Source organism: Pantherophis guttatus, chromosome 3, assembly GCF_059756535.1.
Source record: "Pantherophis guttatus breed Tessera chromosome 3, ASM5975653v1, whole genome shotgun sequence".
Taxonomy (NCBI): domain Eukaryota; kingdom Metazoa; phylum Chordata; class Lepidosauria; order Squamata; family Colubridae; genus Pantherophis; species Pantherophis guttatus.
In genome coordinates, this window is record NC_142065.1 from 89,772,672 (window position 1) to 89,784,713 (window position 12,042).

The 12,042-nt window shown below is 37.1% G+C and overlaps 1 long non-coding RNA gene across 2 annotated transcripts in view; it reads right to left on the reverse strand.

Annotated features, from left to right (window-relative positions):
- Window positions 1–3,445: 3,445 nt before the first annotated feature.
- Window positions 3,446–12,042, reverse strand: part of LOC148114660 (uncharacterized) — a 31,243-nt gene continuing 22,646 nt past the window's right edge. For both annotated transcript variants that reach the window (XR_015732879.1, XR_015732878.1), the window contains 2 exons: window positions 4,491–4,677; window positions 3,446–3,613 (listed from right to left, as the gene is read on the reverse strand). This is a non-coding gene — a long non-coding RNA (uncharacterized LOC148114660). The remainder of the gene's footprint in view (window positions 3,614–4,490; window positions 4,678–12,042) is intronic.

Sequence of the window (12,042 nt, forward strand, 5' to 3'; positions counted from 1 at the left end):
GTTATGATGGTACTGAAAAAAGTGACTTATGACCAGTCCTCATACTCATGACTTTCACAGCTCTCAATCTCAAGGAACTAAGAATGGCACTATTAATTGCTCAGAGTAATTTCTTTATTGCTGTTCACCTATAGACAGGAATCTTGCCAGATTAAAGCACATTCTACATAACCATGAGATAAATCCTACTGAGATGTTTAGGGAAGATCTGTTCCTTTTTGCAAACCAAGGACTCATTGCCCATCTGCCTCTTAGTTCCCTGGGAAAGACCCCCTCCCTCCTGCATTCCAGCATCAGATTCTACCACAACAGTATCTATGCAGTTATGTCAGAGGTGGGTTTCAGCAGGTTCTGACCAGTTCTGGAGAACTGGTAACAGAAATTTTGAGTAGTTCGGAGAACCAGTAGTAAAAATTCTGACTGGTCCCACCCCCATCTATTCTCTGGAGATTTTACGGTATCCTTCCCCTGGAGTGGGGAAGGAATGGAGATTTTACAGTTTCCTTCCCCTGCCAAGCCCTGCCAGGCCCACCAAACCATACCCACCAAGCCATGCCAAACCTACCAAGCCATGCCCACAGAAGCAGTAGTAAAAATTTTTGAAACCCACCACTGAGTCACATGTTTGTGACTTGGGCACTTAGCAACCAGCATGTATTTCTCATAGAAATAGAAAGCGTTGACACTGAATAAGAAAATTTAGTAAAAGGAAGTCACTTAATTAATTTCTTATCTTTCAAATTATTTTAGAACAAGGAATATGACATCTAATTGTGAACAACGTGCATCATCTTACCAAGTATTAAATTGCAACTTGTTTTTCTGCCCATAATTAAAGATTATGTTCACAGTCTTAAAATACTGTAAGGGGCTTCCCATCCTATTTTTCAACTCTTCTGACAAAATCTGGACAGTTGGCAAATCTAATTGTTTCTCATGCTTTTTCCTTTAGAGGGAATTCTGCAGAAATCAAAAGGACTAGCTAGGTCAGGAGTTAACCTCTAGCATACTTCCAGCAGATGAGCAGATGCATCAGTCTAAAATAGGAGGAAATGAGTAATAAATCTTAAATTGATGTACTCCAGGTCGCAAAGAGATCACATTCATCTCAAATAGAAAAGTGGTTATGGAAAAACTGAATGTGCAAAAGATTTATTTTAAAAATCAGCTAATAACAACAACATCAACAACAACAATAATTATTATTATTGTGGAATTTGGTACCATGTTCAAGAATTTTACAAAACATTATTGCTTCCTGCAATAACAGCAGTGGAACTGCAAAAAACTATGCTACTCAGAACATTGTATATTTTAAGAAGATACTTGATTGATACCTAGGACGCTGGCAGCAACCCGTATCAACCATTAGTGCCAGTCAATGGTATTTATTATACATTTTTAAATGTTCAGTTGACTGAGTTTCATGTTTAATGAATAATAATAATAAACAATATCGTGAAAATATCCAGTTCAGAAGAAATCAACACCTCTTCTACCAGTCACTTGATGAAAATCGAGTCCAAACTAATGTTCACCCATGTAAAGAAAAAACTTTGAAGTTTTGGAAAGAATTGTGGGAAAACCCAGTGGAACACAATAAAACTGCTTCCTGGGTCAAAGATATTCAAAAACAAGCAACATGAAACAGAATGGAGAATATTGTAATAACAACTGATATGGTTGCAAAACAAGTAAAGAAGGTCAAGAACTTGGGTGCACCTGGCCTGGATGAATTGCATGGATACTTGCTAAAACACCTGACCAGCTTCCATCACCGCATGGCCACTCAATTTGGCGAAATGCTTCAAAATGCAACAAGTGAAAGAATGGTTAACAGCTGGTCGAACATACTCTTAATGAAAGATCTAGAAAAGAGCACAGAACCAAGCAACTACCACCCAATTACTTGTCTGCCAACAACATTCAAACTTTTTACAAGAATACTGGCAAATTCAGTATTCAATCATCTGATGGAAAACAATTTGTATCCAGTAGAACAAAAAGGAAATTATAAAAAGATCAGCTGCTCATTGACAAAATGATACTAAAAAATACAAAAAAAGAAAGAAAGAAAAAAGAAAGAAAGAAAAGAAAAGAAAAGAAAAGAAAAGAAAAGAAAAGAAAAGAAAAGAAAATGAATTTAAATATGGCATGGATTGATTACAATAAGGCATTTGACTCATTACTCCACAGTTGGATTAACGCCTATCTGGAAAACTTTGGAATCAGCAAAAATATTTGTACATTTTTGAAAGCAAATATGCAAAAATGGAAAACAGTTCTAAAAGCAAATGGGGAGAACATTGGTGAAGTCAACATCAGATGAGGAATCTTCCAGGGGGACTCCCTTTCACCACTACTGTTCAACATCACATTAATTCCACTGACAATAATCCTATGAAACACAAAACTAGGATACCAAATCTCAAGCCAACATGGCAAGATAAACCATCTACTATACATGGATGACTTTAAAATGTATGCGATAAACCCCACTGAACTTAAATCAATACTCAACACAGTTCAACTGTTCAGCCGCAACGTCAAAATGAACTTTGGACTTGAAAAATGTGCTATATTATCCATGTAGTGAGGAAAAATGGAAAAAATAAAAGGAATAGAACTGGGAAATGGAAACATAGTGAAAGTATTAGCAAAGAATGATGGCTACATATACCTAGACATATTGGAAGCAGATAACATCTTGAATGGAAAAGTCAAAGAGTCAACGCAAAAGGAATATATCAGTAGGATCCGCAAAATATTAAAATCAAAGCTGAATGCTGGAAACATAATTTCCAGCTGAACTGGAAAACTTGGACCGGAAAACGCGCAAACTTTTGAATATGTAACACGCTTTACATCCATGAAGTGACATCGACAGGTTGAACCTGCCAAGAAGAATAGGGGGCAGAGGGCTATTGCAAATCCACCAAACTGTAGAAGAAAAAGAAAGTTTGAATGACTATGTGAATCAAAGTACAGAAAAATTGCTACAGGCTATGAAAATGGAAAACATGATAAAAACAACAGAAACAAAGGCAGAATATAAGGAAAAACAGCTGGATGATAGATTAAATGGATGAAAAACCAAAGCTTTACATGGGCAGCACTTGAAAAACATTGAAGGAAAATGTGATAACAACTTGACATGGGCATGGCTTAAGATGGGAATCATCAAGAAAGAAACAGAAGGTTTAATACTTGCTGCTCAAGAACAAGTACTAAGAACTAACGCCATGAAAGCAAAGCTACAAAAATTTACTGACAATTCAAACTGCCGACTTTACAATGACAAAGTTAAAACTGTTTCACATTTAATATGTGGGTGCAGCAAAATCACACAAACTGATTACAAAGCTAGACATGATCGAGTTGCTAAATTAATCCACTGGTCATTATGTAAAAAATATGACTTACCTGTATCCAAAAAGGGAACATAAAGTGGGAAAAGTTGTCGAAAATGAGAAGGTGAAGATCTTGTTGGACTTTTGAATACAGACAGATCATCATTTGGAACACAACACGCCAGATATCAGTTGTTGAAAACCAAACTGTACAATTTATTGATATCGCTGTATCAGGAGACGCCAGAGTCAAAGGAAAAGAACTGGAAAAAAATCACGAAATATCATGACCTGGCCATCGAAACTATGCGATTATGGATGAAACATGTAACAGTGATACCCATTGTCATCAGGACACTTGATACCATGTCCAAGAATTTTACAAAATACATCAATAAATTGCAGTTTCCTGCAATAACACCAGTGGAACTGCAAAAAACTGTGCTACATGGAACATCATACATCTTTAGAAGGTACTTGTTTAACACCTAGGATGGTGGCAGCAAGCCGTATCAACTATCAGCGCCAGTCAATAATATTTGTGATACAGTTTAAAATGTTCAGTTGACTGAGTTTCATGTTTAATGAATAAAAGAGATCATTATCATCATCATCATCATCATCATCATCATCATTATCCTATACATTTTGTGTAATGCTTGTTTTTAGATTAATTAAATTTTAATTAATTCAAAAATTGAATGTGCTACCCTTTCCTTTAAGATTCTAATTTACTACATATTTTTTATATGTCTAAAAGAATAAATCTCAGATATTATCCTGATAAAGAGCTATCTTGGTCCACATACATTGTGTGAATCTATTCAAAATGTCTCTATCATTATTCCTTATGTCAAAACAGAATTATTTCTGTCTTGGGGGAAAGTCTTAAACCATAACTAAGAGTCCCATATCATTTTTTTTTCTTGGCCAATGACCCATCAGCAATTTCTTCTGGCAAGTTACTTCAAATCTATGAGACTGTTAAACAAGAACATTAATTGGAATTCAGAGTGACTATTTCAAATTAATCAATAATTTTTAAATATCCTTATCATTTGCGCTCACCGACCATTGTTTTTCATATCTGCCAGAATAAAAGGAAAACAAGTTCGCAAGGCATCAGTAGCGGCAAGTTACCTTAATAGTGCTTTCAAATTACCTACAAGGCGTACACTGTAGATGATATTTCAATGATGATCCATCAAATGATGCTTAGAAATACTTTAAGACAGGATGGTCATCTATCAGAGGTGATTTAGCATGTCTTGAGTTTAGCAGGTATTTGGACTAGATGAAATCTATGGCTTCTGCTCATTCTTTAATTCTAAAAAGCAAGTTGAGAAATGCAAATTACAGCCAAGAAAATTATGAATCAAAACTGATCTGGATGTCCATGTCTTTGTTTTCATTTAAATATAACAATATATTTTTTCCTATGGGAAATACATTATTATATTTAAACCAACTCTCTCCCCCCTACCAGCATGGACATCCAGAGTCAATTTTGATTTATAATACATAATAATTATAGCAATCTATTTCTTTGCTATGGGAAGCAGTGTGGTGGCCTAGTGGTGAAGATGTTTACTTCTCATTTGGAAGGTTGAGAGTTCAATCTTAGGTAGTGGCAGGGGTTTCTTTCTCAGGATGCAAAGAGAAAATATCTGCTGTGAACTCCATATAGGCATCAGGGAGGGCATTTGGCTAGTAAATGCTCAGCTCCCTTCAGTCACCTTGACTCTATCACGAATTAAGGTATTGCTGGGTTGTAAAAAGATAAAAAAAAAAAATCTTTCCTATGAGTTTTTTTCCTTGGTGACAGCTATGAAATTACCTGATAATATCACATCTTAATACCATGCACATTGCTTTATCAAAATTATTTAAAATCAATAGATAACTTATGCTGACCTCTGTTGTGACACTGCTATCAATATTACCCAGACTTATTTCAGTTGGGTTTCAGGTCAGGATTCATTATAAAGAGTATATGAGTCATACTAATAGATGTTATGAAAGGAGGTGGTATATTCATCCTTGTGCTCTTTGATCACTCAGCAGCTTTGCATACCACGGACCATGTTATCTTTATGGGCTAGCTCCTGGGGTTGGGAGTAGGAGGCATCATGTTATTATGGTTCCCTTTATTCTTTTTGGGCCAATTTCCCAGTGGAATGTTGCTTGGGGAAGAGGGAGAGGTCACTTCTCAGGTATTATGCTGTGGGGTAGCACAGGGTTTGACTCTCCTCTCTTATTTCAAAATTTACATGAAATTTCTAGATGAGATTGTTTGTCAGTTTGAAGTTCATCATCAACATGCTGATGATACCTAATTATTATTTTCAACCCCAGGACAGCCAAGTAAAGCTGCTGGGGTTCTCTCTCAATGCCTAGATGTCATGCAGATCTGGATGAGGAGAAACTATTTCCAGATTATATCAATACTGAGTGTATGGATGTTAGACCCACCTAGATTTGGGGTCATTTGTCTTTGGTCATAGATGAGGTAGCACTTCCCTATTCAAGAATAGCACATGATTTAGTCACTTTCCTGAACTCAGAGTTTCTGTTCAATGAGCAGATGGCACCAGGAAGAACATTGCACAGGATCATCTGGTATTCAAGTTGTATCCTTTCCTTGATTGGGAGGCCCTTTAGACAGTGACTCATGCCATAGTCACTTAGATTACTACAATGAGCTTTACAGTAGTGGCCAAAATTGTGGAAATCTTTTCAGGTATTTTTAAGGTTTGATGGCTAATAACACCACTTTTTTTTTCCTTGAGTTTCAAGATAATTATATTCCACTGCTGGAATAGCCTGGGAATAGCCCAGGCCTTAACCCAATTGAAAATCTATGGAGCTGACTAAAGAAACTTGTTAGTCAGAAGCGACCCAGCAATAAAACCCAGTTAATAGAAGCAATCATTCAATCTTGGTTTCACATTGTAACAACTGCAGAACTAAAAGACTTGGTTCACTCCATGGGAAGACATTGTAAGGCCATAATTCATGCTAATGGTTACCCAACTAAGTATTAACTGATGTGATACTTTTTGTATATCTCGTTTTTTCTATAGTGATAATTTTTGTATATCTCATTTTTGCTACGTGTTTCACTTTTCTTCTTTGTATTGTAACTGCTATTCTAATAGCAAATCCTTCATAAAAGTTATTGCATTACATTCTTGATCTTTCCATTGATATATAATTTTATGGTACTACTAAAAAAAAAAAGTGGTGTTATTAGATAGTTTTAGAAAGTACACTTTTCCCAAAAGGTTTCCACAATTTTGGCCACTACTGTATGTGGGGCTGACCTTGAAAACCATTAGGTATCTGCAACTGATCCAGAATGCAATGGCATGAGCAGTGATGGACATGCCTCAGCATGCCCATGTAACAATCCTGCTTCACAAGCCACATTGGCTGACAGTTTCCTTCTGGGATGAATTAAAGGTGCTGGTTATAACATGTAAAGCTTTACAGGACATAGGATTATTTGAGAGACAGCTTCTCTTGTGGTGTCATCTGGATTGGCCCGATCTACAATAACAATCTTCGTGTACTACACATTTCTTTAATTAAGCACGGCCATCTATTGGGGTCTTGGAAGTGTGTCTGCAGTGTTGCTCTTGCCTTCTGGAATACAATTCTCCCTGAGGGTTGCTTCTACCCTGATGGCATTCTGGAGGATCTTAAAGACCTAGCCCTCCTCCCAGGCTCTGAGCTAAGACGATTAGAGCATCTTGCTGGGTTTATGATGTCTGACCAGATTCAGTTTCTCACTTACTATTGTATGTTTTATATTGATTGTATACTTGTTCTTTTATATATATATATATATATATATATATATATATATATATATATATATATATATATATATATATATATATATATATATATATTTATATTTATATTTATATTTATATATATATTGAGCCACCCACAATCGATTGGAGTCAGGTAGCATGTGAGTCAAATGAAAAAAACAAGAAAACAAATAATAATAATAATAATAATAATAATAATAATAATAATAATAATAATAAACCTTGCCTTAGGTTCTTCCGTACGTGGAGATTTGAGCAACTTGAAGAACCTAAGGCAAGGTCAGCTAAAGAACAAGCAGGTCAAAAGCAGCCTGGAAGCAAGATACGATCTGAGGAATAAGGAGATTGCAGTAGTAATTGAAGAGCTGAAGCAGAGGGTTGTTGCCATCGCTGAAAAGATTAAAAGGTATGGAAATCGAGTAACTCAGTTCAAGGAAAACTCACAGTTCAGAGCAAATCAGCACCAGTTTTATAAGAATTTAGAAAATGGAAACGGAGTAACAACAAATGAAAAGCCTGATAAAGAGAAAGCTCTGAAATTCTGGAAGAATTTGTGGGAAAACAACAAGAAGCACAACAGAAATGCAAAATGGATCAAACAGGTTGAGGACTCTATTAAAGTGTATAAAATGGAAGACGTGAAAATAACAAAAGCAATGGTGCAAAGACAGTCAAGAAAAGTGAAGAACTGGAGTGCACCTGGACCGGATGAGCTGCATGGTTAAAGGCACTAACAAGTCTGCACAAAAGATTGGCAACCCAGATGAACCAGATCCTAAAAACACCTGAAAATGATGGATGGATGACAACTGGAAGGACATTTTTGATCCAAAAAGATAAAGAAAAAGGAAAGGACCCTGGAAACTATAGGCCAATCACCTGTTTGCCAACAACATACAAGCTTCTTACTGGTATCATTGCAAACCAAATCTATGGATACCTGGAAAGAAATAACTTGCTTCCTGTAGAACAGAAAGGATGCTGCAAAAACTCAAGAGGAACAAAGGATCAATTGCTGATCGACAAGCTAATCCTAAAGAACTCAAAGAAAAGACGAACCAACCTGTTCATGGCTTGGATAGACTATAAGAAAGCATTTGATTCAGTTCCCCATAGCTGGATCAAGAAATGCCTGGAAATATTAGGCATCAGCAGCAACATACAAAAATTCATGGAATCTTCAATGAACCTCTGGAAAACAAAACTTATGGCTAATGAAGAAGAACTGGGTGAAGTTGAAATTAAACGAGGCATTTTCCAGGGCGATTCCCTTTCACCTCTACTTTTTATACTCTCAATGCTACCACTGACAATCATTTTGAAGAAGATGAACTGTGGATACGAACTTGCAAAGAAAGGACTGAAAATCTCGCACTTGATGTACATGGATGATTTGAAGCTGTTTGGTAAAACAAAAGCTGAACTGAATTTATTAATTGAAAACACAAAAGAATTCAGCCAAGACATTGGTATGCAGTTTGGAATTGACAAATGTGCAACAATAGCAACCAAAGCAGGCAAGATCATAGAAGAGGATGGAATAGAACTAGAGAATGAAGAAATGATAAAGGCAGTAAAATCAGAAGAAGGCTACAAGTACTTGGGGATTTTAGAAGTCTCTGACTTAATGCATAATAAAGTCAAGGAATTAACTTCAGCCAAGTACATTCAGCGAATTCGTAAGATATTAATGTCCAAATTGAGTGGAGGAAACATCATAAAAGCCATAAATACCTGGGCTATACCTGTGATTAGATACTCTGCAGGAATAATTGACTGGACCCAGATGGAGTTAGACAATTTGGACAGAAAAACAAGGAAGCTTATGACAATGAATCATGCCTTGCACCCTAAAAGTGATGTTGACCGATTATATTTACCAAGAGCAGAGGGTGGTCGAGGACTCCTACAAGTAAAGCAGACTGTGGAAGAAGAAAAATGCAGCTTGAATGATTACATCCAGAAAAGTGAAGAACCAATGATTAAGGAAGTAAATAAAGGAGGCCTTTTAAAGACAACTAAAACAAAAGCAGAATATAAGAAAGAAGTAATTGAGCAGCGAGCTGAAAATTGGAAACACAAAGCTCTGCATGGCCAATACTTGAAAAATATTGAAGGCAAAGCTGACCAGAAACTAACTTGGAACTGGTTAAGATCAGGAGTACTGAAAAAAGAAACAGAAAGCTTTATTTTGGCAGCTCAAGAACAAGCCCTAGCCACAAACTGCATGAAGACAAAAATTCAACATGTTACCACCAACAGCAAATGCCGCCTATGCAATGAGAAAGATGAGACAGTCGACCACCTGATCAGTGGGTGCAGCAAAATTTCACAAACTGACTACCTACAACGCCATGACCGTGTTGCTAAGATCATTCACTGGAAATTGTGCCAGAAGTTTGGATTTGAGTACAGCAAAAACCACTGGGAACATCAGATTGAGAAAGTTTTAGAGAATGAGAAACTCAAGATCTTGTGGGACTTTAGGATTCAGACTGACAGGCACTTGGTCCACAACACACCTGACATAACAATAGTTGAAAAGAAAAAAGTATGGTTCATTGACATTGCAATACCTGGTGATGCACGAATTGAAGATAAGCAGCAAGAAAAAATCACCAAGTACCGGGGCTTTCAAATTGAAGTTGAGCGACTGTGGAAAAAGAAATCGTGTGTTGTCCCGATTGTAATTGGAGCCCTTGGAGCAATACCCAAAGGGCTACCCCGCTATTTAGAAATTCTAAAATTGCCGGACTTGAACATTTTGACTCTACAAAAAACCACCTTACTCGGAACAGCTTACATCCTCCGATGATACCTTAACAGTTCCTAGGTCCTTGGTTAGGACTCGAGCTGCTGAGCTATTAACCAGCCTCAAAGGCTGTGAATCTCACTAAAGATTAAATAATAATAATAATAATAATAATAATAATAATAATAATAATAATAATAATAATAATAATAATAATAATAATAATAATAATAATAATAATATCTTATTTTGGATTTCATCCAAACAAATTCACAGAGAAGAACAGGCCCTAGAAGATTTTTTTCCCCTTGAAATAGGCTGATTCTCTTGTTTTGAAAAAACAACTTTCTTCATTAATATTGTATGACTGTATAAATAAGTTTCAGCAGAAGAAGCACATAATACAATGCTTTAAAACTGACAGTAATGTGGAATGTTCTAAGGACATTCTCAGATGCATTCATGTAATATGGCCATAAAATGGCCATAACTGGCCTGGATATAGATTGGCCAATAAAGATCTAATTTAGCACCAGATCTTTAGTATTTGCTACATAAAGTTGAGGTTGCTATCTGCTCTTTTCAAAAATAGCTGCAGTCATGCAGACAATCTCCCCAACTCTGCCTCAACTCTGGCATTCATTCATTCATTCATTCATTCATTCATTGTGTTTTCAAGGTCGTGCTGAGCAGAAGAAGCCTCACCCCACTGTTGTGGCCCACCAGCAGCCAACAGATCTGGCAGCAGATTCGGACAGTGAGGAGGTTGGGGAGGAACATGGGCCAGTCCTGGAGTCTGGGGAAGGCTCTGATGAGGGCTCTAATGAGGGCTCTGCATCAGGGACCAGAGCCATATGCCAGTTATCTGCTGCCTTTGGAGTCAGACATCAGTGAGGCAGACAAATAGCTGGAGCCTGTTCCCAGTGTGCGCATGTGCAGAGTTGCCAGACGAAGGGAACAGCTAAAGAACAAGGGTCAACTTGGGAGTAAGACTGCAGGTTGACGATGAATGGCCCCTCCCAGAGGGAATAAAATAGGAGTGAAAGGGGAGTGGAGTTTGCAGGAGACAATTAGTTCATTACTGCATTCTTTCCAAGTATTGCGCTGTCTGAAAGATATCGATCTGGCCACTCTCCAAGCCTGATAAAGGTCAGTAATTGTGAACTATCTTGAAAGACTGTGGGAGAGGAAAGACTTTGCTGGAGAGGAATTCACTGTAAATTAAATAAAAGGGGTTTATCGTGACGAGTACTTGGCTTCGTGCTGCTGGGGAAGCCTAGATCACAACACCCACCCAGTTCTTTGAGCTAACACTTGCAAATGCCAAAACAGAATGAGAAGAGGGGTGTGTGCAGCAGGTTAAGTGAAAGCAAATGACCTGAAGAAAGAGAAGGAAAAAAGCTCTTTGGAGATTGGCAAGCAGATAAGAGGACTTTCATTCAAGGGCTTGCTAGGGCTATAAGATAGGATATCCTGTTAGGAATCTTGTTCGGACCTTGGAGCTTTGCTAGGAGCTCAGTAGGAAAGGAGCACCCACATTGAAACAGCAGCTCATACCAACTAATGAAAGAATGTTTGGAAAAAGGCAAAGGTTGTATGTCACTTTTAGACTTTTAGACTTTTCTTTGGACTGAGAATTAGCAAACTGATTATGAAGGACTTAGTATTCAAGGCATAATTACTGCTTGTGGCAACATCATCTTGCAAAATCCTAGAAAGGTGGAGTTGACAAAGAGAAACAGCCTGTTGTTGGGAGAGTCATGTTATAATAAAGTATTATGTACAGATTTACTATGCTGTATTGGGTCCAGTCCTTGGAGAGCAAAGAACCCTCACAATATAACAAGTTCATCTTTTAACCATGAAATGTTGTTGCACTATTTAAAGCTTCAACATCAGTAAAGCATTTTCCTCCAGTACAGATAACAGCTTCAAATTAACATTATTTACCAAAGCACAATAAGCCAATCTCTCCTGCTGTGATCCTCACAATTATTGGTCTCTTTGTCCCAATACCTACTATTCATATTTGTTGCCTATGTGCTTATTAAAAGTAAAAATACAGTTAATCTAATAACCTCAATGAGAGAGCTAAAAGCTG